Below are 8,887 nucleotides of genomic sequence, written 5' to 3'. Positions count from 1 at the left end.
CCACTCTTCTCCCCTCCCCACCCTACTTCTTAGCTGGCAACCTCGGAGCCCCTGGGCGGAGCAGCGTATGGGGATGGAGACACTGCTGTTCTGTCTCTTCCTACTCAGGTCTCCACTTTTCCCAAACATGCATGTAAGTAAACACGAAACACCAGTGGTTTCTTCCTTTTTATTGGGCTCTGTCATACTGAACTTAAATAACTGCATGTTTCTTGGTGTCCTCAAGGGGAACTCAGTCCTTCCTGAAGACCAAGGTCCTCAGGGCAGGTTTCTTGACCAGCCTGAACCAACTCTTGCCGCAGCTGTTCTCATCATTGTCCTGGCCCTGTCGCTGCTGCCAGAATCAAAACACAGCAGGCTTGACAGGATGAAACCTGAAATAGTAACTTTATTTGGTCAAAGAAGGAAGTGGAAATGTACTAAAAGCTGTTGAGTCGTATGTCAAAAATGAATGAATTGTATGATATATGAATTAGGTCTCAATAGTGTTATTTTTTTTTTTAAGTAAGGAACTCTTATTTATTAGAAGTCCTGGGCTCAAAATTAGACTGGCTCCTGGAAAGCTTGTCAAGATCCCTCTTCAAGCTACACAAGTTCAGGGTCCTCCCCTGTGGAGTGTGTTTTCCTGTAAGCACACCCTTCATATTTGTGAAGTTTGGCAGTCCTGCGAACTGTGGTGTTTAAGCTCTGGGTTGGTACTGGTCTGCTAAAGAGTGACATGCCATTTGTGCTCTGGGCTTTCTGGTTTGTTGACTTTTATCAACTTCTGAGGCATCCCTTTCATTGTGTTTTTGAATATTGCCTTCAGGGACTCTGTCCAGCCAGATTGATGGGAGCCCTGAGAGCCCAGTCAGTATGGCTACACCCTGCTGGGATGTTTGTAACAGGGAACTCCTTAGGAGTGACATAACCTGGAGGTGAATGAGTCATTGCCCTTTCTTTAATGAAGTGTCTATGTACAGAGTGCTGATTTACCCAAAACAGAAAGGTCCTTCAAGTCCTTAGAATTGTTCAAATATAAAGAAATGCCAGGTTCACCATACTATGAAAGTTTTCATCCCCATAAAAATGTTCTTCCACACACAGGAAAGTAAGATAAAAACTGAGAACACCCCAAAGAGATAAATTGATTTGTTCTCTTTGGCATGCACCAGATGTTGAAGGAATTGCAAAGGCCCAGTACCTGGGACAACCTTTGCATTGAGATAGAGTCATGCGACATGAATACCTCCACCTGTTTCTTTTGAGCCTACAAAGGAAGAAATGTCTAGATAATCTTTGTTGGAATTTTTTTTTTCCCTCAAAGGGATTGAGACTGTATTCTCATAGATTAGTGAAGTTCTCTTTTCCCTATCTCATCTTTGGGCACTCAGATAAAGCAACTTGTCTTGCATTTGCCACCTCCACTCTTGCTCATGGCCACTGACTCTGAGAACCTCAGTTTATTGACCCCACTGGATCAATTCCAGGTAGGAGTCAGCTATTGGTGTCAGCATTTAGGCAGTTGCCATACAGAACAAGAGTGCCCGCGCCTGATGTTTTACCAGTTACTGACCAGATGGTGTTGGTCTTTTTTGTGCATTCGATCTGTGTGTTTAACCTTTGTGCTAAGAGCCTCTTTTATCTCTCACAGCGTCTACTCAAAGACAGTGTATGATTCCCAACAGCACACATTTTACTGACCTCAGTTGTGAGGGTTGATGATGAAAATGCTGTTCATTTCAGAAGCTACTTTCTAGAGTAGAGGGATTTTATTTTTACAAAACTGAAACTTGGTATGTAGATTAGTATGAATCACATTGAGTTTATTTCCTCCTAAAATACTTACATAGCTAGATTTTATAAGAAAATATGCTTTCTTCTTGTTTTTATTATTCAGAAACTTTGATTTTTTTATAATTTAATTTTCATGGTTGCTATTAATTGTTTAGGTGCAATGCTATGAAAAATGTAAGTGACTTCTTTTTATTGACTGTTTGGAATTGTATTTTTAGCTAAATTCAATTCTTATCATTTTAATCATAATATATGAAATGATTCTATTGTATAAATCATTATGTACTTCAGAAGTCTGACATTATGTGCTCTGGTTCAGAATCAAAGTGCACATGAAAAAAAAACCTCAATGTCTTTAGAAACTTGGGCTAAATGGAAATTTTTAATTAATTTTGGTTGAAAAAATAATCAGTTTTATTATAACAAGCTGCGATCTTTCTCACTTATTTCAATATCTATAAATATTTCTCTGTTATTCTCATTTATATCTTTAACATACATTTTTCTTGTTATTTTCCCCATCCTTCTATACATTTTGGAGTTATTTTAGGAAACGTTCAGTAGGAGTTTTTCCAGGTACTTCATGAAGATACAGCAGAAGGCATAGGTTTCCCATCCACTCTGTTTGCATTCACTTATTTTTCAATTTTAAGATGTCTTCTACATTCATAGGTTAATGTCTGCTGACTGTTTTTAAAATACTTGCAATGTGTTTGTTAGCAAAATAAAATCTCTAACAGTTTGTGTATCGGACTTTTTTTCTACAGCTGAAGTGTGGTATAATTTATCTATGATAGCAAGCACCTCTTTAATGAGTACAGTCTGTTGATATTTGACATGTGTGTGCAGCAATGAAACCATTACTACATTAAGATTGTAAACACAACACTCCCAGAAGTTTCCTCCTGCTCCTTTAGAATCCTTCTGTCCCCTGTCTCCTCCATGAGGATATATAAGAGGGATGTAGGTACCTCCTGGAGATTGGTTTATGTTTTCTAAAGTTGATTCTTTGTGATGGATATACTGCGATTGTCTTCAAGTTTCCTCATCATCTCAAATATTATTTCAGCTGGTCCACATTCTGCTTGACCATTTCCATCTTGGGCCTGAGGCTTATGAAGTCCTTTGCAGGCTTACAACGATTACTGCCTCCTTGGGAATTTCTGAGTTTGTCATTTTCTTCTGGAGGACTATCCTTGCTGTGAGTATTACTAAAGTACCTTATAGATGTACTTTTAATCATCCATGATGGGAATGTTTATAGTCACAGACATTTTATTTGCATTCAGTTCTACAAATTTCCCTCCAAGCAGTGCTTTCACTGCATCCCACAAATTTTAATGTATTTATTTTCAGTTAGATTGACATATTTTCAAATTTCTGTTGAGATGTCCTCCTTGACCCATGTTTTCTTTAGAAGTATGTTGTTTAATTTCCATTTTTCATGTGATTTTCCAGTTATCTTTCTATTACTGATTTCTTACAGATCCATTGTGGTCTGAGAATATCCTTTCTATGCCATTACTTTCAATTTGTCAAGTGTTTTATGGCTCTGAATTATGGTCCTAGTGAATGCTCTGTATGAGTTTGAGAAGAATGTGTATTCTGCTGTCACTGGTTGAAGTCTTCTATAGATGTCGTTAGACCCAGCTGGTTGATAATGTTGTTCAGTTCAAGTGTATTCTTATTAGATTTTTATATTTTGGATCTGTCAATGACTGATAAAATGTTTTGATTTCTGACTATAATAATGAGTTCATCTATTTATCCTAGAAATTCTGTCAATTTTTGACACTATTATTAATACATACATATGAAGAATTGTTATGTCTTCTTGCAGAATTGACCTCTTTACCATTAAAGTAATACCCTTCATTATCTCTCACAATTTTCTTTATTCCATAGTGTGCTTTGAAGGCTAATTTCAGTGTTTACGGAAGTCTGGGTTGATGATTCTTTCCTTTTAACACTTTTAATATATTTCGTTCCACTTTCTTCTTGATTACATGGTTCCTGAATAGAAGTCTGATGTATTTCTATCTTTGTCCTCTCTGGGTAAGGTGTTATTATTACTCCAATGCCCTCCACACCTGGCTTCTACGTAAGTTTTTCTTTCTCTTATATGTTATATAAATATATAAACAACATCTAAATATATATGTATGTATTCATTCCCACTTGGAAATCTGTGAGCATCCTGTATCTGTGGCTCGGTGATTATCATTATTATCATTATTTTAGAATTTCTTGGTCATTATTGCTTCAAAAGTTTTTTTGCTTTTTCTACTGGTATTGCTATTATGTTTAGGTTAGATCCTTTGTAATTGTCCCACTGTCTTGAGTAATTTGTGCTTTATTATTATTTTCTTTGCATCTGTTTAAGTTTCTACTGACGTTTCTTTAAGTTCATTGATTCTTTCTCAGCTATGTTGAGTTTGTTAATAACCCATCAAACGTGTTCCTCATTTCTGTTAGTGTTCTTGATTCCTCCGTTTTCCTTTGGATCCTTTTTCCTCATCTACTCTTGCATATTGTCCACTTTTTACCATTGGATCCATTACCATGTTAATCACATAATCATGCAGATTTTATCCTCTAAGGTTTTAAATCCCCAGAGATAATGATCTGATTGTCTCTTCCATATTAAGTGTGATTCAAATATTTGCACTTTGAATTCAAACTGTGTGATTTCTTCTTTTAGTATGCCTTGTAAGGATTTGTTGTTAGCTCCATATTTTGCCCTGTTGTGGTGGAACTGAGGTATTATATATAGGCCTTTAATGTAAGATTTTATATTACCAGGCTAGAGGGTAGGCTGAGTTTAACATAGATGAGACAGGAAGGAGAGAGAGAGAGCATTGGAATTGGGCATTTCCCTTTGCCGATGTCACCTCGTCTTTGGGCCAAACCCCATTTAGACTCTAGTAAAATTGTTTCTCTTGAGGGCTTGGCTTCCTTTACTGAAGTATAGTTGATGTACACTATCATGTAAGTTTCGGAGAAGGCAATGGCAACCCACTCCAGTGTTCTTGCCTGGAGAATCCCAGGGACGGGGGAGCCTGGTGGGCTGCCGTCTACGGGGTCGCACAGAGTCGGACACGACTGAAGCAACTTAGCAGTAGCAGCAGCAGCAGCAAGTGTTCAGAATAGTGATTGACAATTTTTAAATGGTATACTCCTCCATTTATAAGTATTATTAAAATTATTAGAAAAGATCTTTAGTCAGTGCTTTTTGTGTTTCTCCCCTGGCCACAGTGTACATCCTCCCTGATGAAATTACTGTGTGCACACCACAAGGAGTGGGGAGTTCTATTTCACATCTTGGAGAACTGAGCATTTACATAATCATGCAGATTTCATCCTCTAAGGGAAATATTTCCATATGGATTTCTTGAAATGTATTTTGATTTTTCTAGAATAATGCAATCCTCTTTCATTTTGTTGCTCAAATAGTTCCAGCTTTGGACATTGGGATCGCTTTCAGGTGGTTCCCGTGTTCCATGAGAAATGCCATTGGTATTTTGATAAGGGATTGCATTGATTATATAGATTGCCTTGGGTAGTATGGTCATTTTAACAATATCAATTCTTCCAATCCATGGACACAGTGTACCTTTCTATGTCTTTGATTTCTTTCATCAGCCTCATAGGTTTCTGAGAACGGGGTTTTTTTAAACTCATAGGTTTCTGAACACAGATTTTTTTTTTTTTAATGCAAGTGTAAATGAGATTGTTTCCTTAATTTCTTTTTTTTATAGTTGATTGTTATTATATAGAAAACCAACAGATTTTTGTATATTAATTTTTCATGCTTCAAATTTACAAAATTTATTAATGAACTCGTTGTTTTTGTGTGGCATCTTTAGGATTTTCTGTATACTGTATCATGTTATCTGCAAATAGTGACAGTTTTACTTCTTCCTTTCCAATTTGGATTGCTTTTTACTTTTTCTTCTCTCATTGCTGTTGCTGATTTCCAAAACTTTGTTGAATAAAAGTGAAGAGTAGATGACCTTGTCTTGTTCCTGATCTTAGAAGAAATTCTTTCAGTGTTTCACTATTGAATATGATGTTAGCTGTGGGTTTGTCATGGATGGACTTTATTATGCTGAGGTAGTTATGTATATGTATGTATGTGTGTGTGTGTGTGTATATATATATATATATAAAATATGTGCTGAATTTTTCTCCATCTATTGATGTGATCATAGGGATTTCATTCTTCAATTTGTGAATATGTTGTATTACATTGATTGATTTGTGGATATTGAACCATCCTTGCATCCCTGAAATCAGTCCCATATCTCAGAGTATGATCCTTTTAATATACTGCTGGATTTGGTTTGTGAATATGTTGTCGAGGATTTTTGCATGTTTGTTCTTCAGTAATACTGGCCTATAATTTCCTTTTTTGTTTGATATTTTGTCCACTTAAAAATAGAAAAGAATACAGTGTTTATTTTTAAATGACTATTTTTCCCTCTCTCATGTCAACAGCATGTGGAGATTTCCCCCCAATATTTACATATCTTTTAGGATTCCCGAAGATAAAACTGATGAAACATAGGGTATCCCCTAACACTGGGCAATCTGGCATTATTAAATTTCATGCCCTTGGCCACACAGAGCCCCCAGAACTTCATCCATTAGAGTATAGATTTCTCTCCCATGATGTTCTGTTCTGTAGAGAATTCTGACTTTGGGCCTCTGCTCCAGTAAATGATGATTACCTGTATCTGCAGGTCAGTTTCTCTAATTCTCTAGCAAGAATTTGCCTTGTGGCTTCAGTTCTCTGAGTGATCTACAAAGAGTTTTGGTGTTTTTCCAGTCTTTTGGCTTTTGTCTGGTTTGTGGATGAGTGACAATTTCCAAGTTCCTTACAAGTTGGACCAGAATCCAGGAGTCCAACTCTCCTCTTTATTTCCTTTTAGAGTATAAACTCTAACAGAAATTAGCTTTGAAATGAAAATGCTTTGCAAAATACTCTAATCTTTTTATTAAAGAACTCAGTGAGCCAAAGAACTATATTCTCAGTGGAAAAATGACCATCTGTAAAACGTTTTCTTCATGATGAAAACATAAATATCAAGTATTTGGTGACCCCATCCTTCTTTTCACATGCCCCTGCCTGGGGATTAGGTGACAAAGGACAGTAAAGCTCACTCCTGTGCAGTGTGTAAAGTTAATGATATTCTAATATCTTGGCAAGTCTTGGGGCTAGCCTCAGAAAGCTTTCAGTCTCAATCTGAATATTGCTTATGATTTTGAATGAGGAAATATGTTTTAAGGTGAAGAAAATGTATCTTTGCATAATATTAAGATGAAGCTCTGCCTGGATTTTCTTGAGCTAAAATTCCTCAGGTTATAACTCATATCTGGGAAGCACATTTCTCCTTTCTTGAAATGTTATTGTCCTTTCTTTTGTTGCTTGTGCTCTTCCTCTAGCCATCTCCCACTTTCTTTCCCATAGATTACCCTCTATTTTCATTGGTCTGGAAAATTCAAACCATGATATGTTTCAGTGTATATCAATTCGTCAAGCAGCCAACTCCCTGAAAGATTTCAGAAAAGCTTCTAGTGAGTTAAGAGGCATATCTCAGCAGAAAGATTTTGCCTTTTCCTTTTGGAAGCTTTTAAATAATCCTAGGTTCTGAACTGCAATGTACATATTGCATTTAAGAAAATAACAATGCTTTAGTATATTTATAACATTGTGTTATTAAAAATAAAAGATTATCAAAACAAAATACATTGCATTATCAAAATTAAATAGATAGGTGCTCATTTAGTAGAATATAAAAGATCTTTTATCCATTCTTATCTTCCCTGGTGGTTCAGAGGTTAAAGCATCTGCCTCCAATGTCAGAGACGTGGGTTCAATCCCTGGGTCGGGAAGATCCCCTGGAGAAGGAAATGGTAACCCACTCCAGTATTCTTGCCTGGAGAATCCCATGGATGGAGAAGCCTGGTGGGATACAGTCCACGGGGTCGCAAAGAGTCGGACACGACTGAGTGACTTCACTCACTTACTCACTGAAAAAGACCTTTTGGTCAAAAATAAGTTATTTACCATTGTGTTCCTTATCAGAAATTGTGTAGGAAGTAGCCCGACTTAAATAGTAAATTCTTTTTTGTTGTTATTTTTAATCATATGAATCATTATCACTATCAAAATGATTATTATAATTTTGGGGATTATTATTTTGATATTTTATCAGGAACTATTGGCTGTTGCTGTTCAGTCACTCAGTCCTGTCCAACTCTTTGCAACCCCATGGACTGCAGCACACCAGGCTTCCCTGTCGTTCACCATCTCCCGGTTCTTGCTCAAACTCACGTCCATTGAGTGAGTGATGCCATCCAACCATCTTGTACTCTGTCACCCCCTTCTCCTCCAGCCTTCAATCTTTCCTAACATCAGGGTCTTTTCTAATGAGTTGACTCTTTGCATCAAGTGGCCAAATTACTGGAGCTATAGATTGTTAAAATAATATGTTTTGATATCAAATTTAATTTTGTTTCTTCCTTCCCTAGGTCAAGCCCCCAATATTTCAAGGTAAGAGTTTAAGCTTTAGACTCCTTTGTGATATTTTCTCAGTACTGGTGTTTGATGTTAGTTTTAATTCAGCTAGAAGTAAATACAGTGACTTTTTGTATTTGTCTAATTGACTTGTTTTTTTAAGTATAATTTTTATTTTTAGTTTTTAATTAGAGGATATTACTTTATATTGTGATGGTTACTCTTGAAAAATTTCCTCCTCCTGGGTTGAAGTCTAATGCTATTGTAGAGGGAATTGCCATCCATTGAGATTTAAAAAAAAAGAATGAGGAAAAGATCACAAGAGTGGGGAGTGGGGAGAATAGGATGAATTTAATTTTGCATATAAATGGTTAGGAAGCAAGGGATGATGAGACTGAAGTTTGGAATGAGTACCTGTCATGACCCAGTTTTTGGTGAAAGGTGAAGATGATAAAACCATAGTGAAGAAGCTTCGGGTTTAAGGAAGAATGCAGATATTGCCAGGCATTGTGTGTCACAACAAAGGATGAAGCCAGGGGTTATGAGTCTGAAGTGGAGGAAAACATTCATGCCACTGGAGAATGAGTGGAA

The sequence above is a fragment of the Bos mutus genome, chromosome 25, assembly GCF_027580195.1.
Source record: "Bos mutus isolate GX-2022 chromosome 25, NWIPB_WYAK_1.1, whole genome shotgun sequence".
Classification (NCBI taxonomy): Eukaryota; Metazoa; Chordata; class Mammalia; order Artiodactyla; family Bovidae; genus Bos; species Bos mutus.
Note: the sequence above shows the minus strand (reverse complement) of the source record.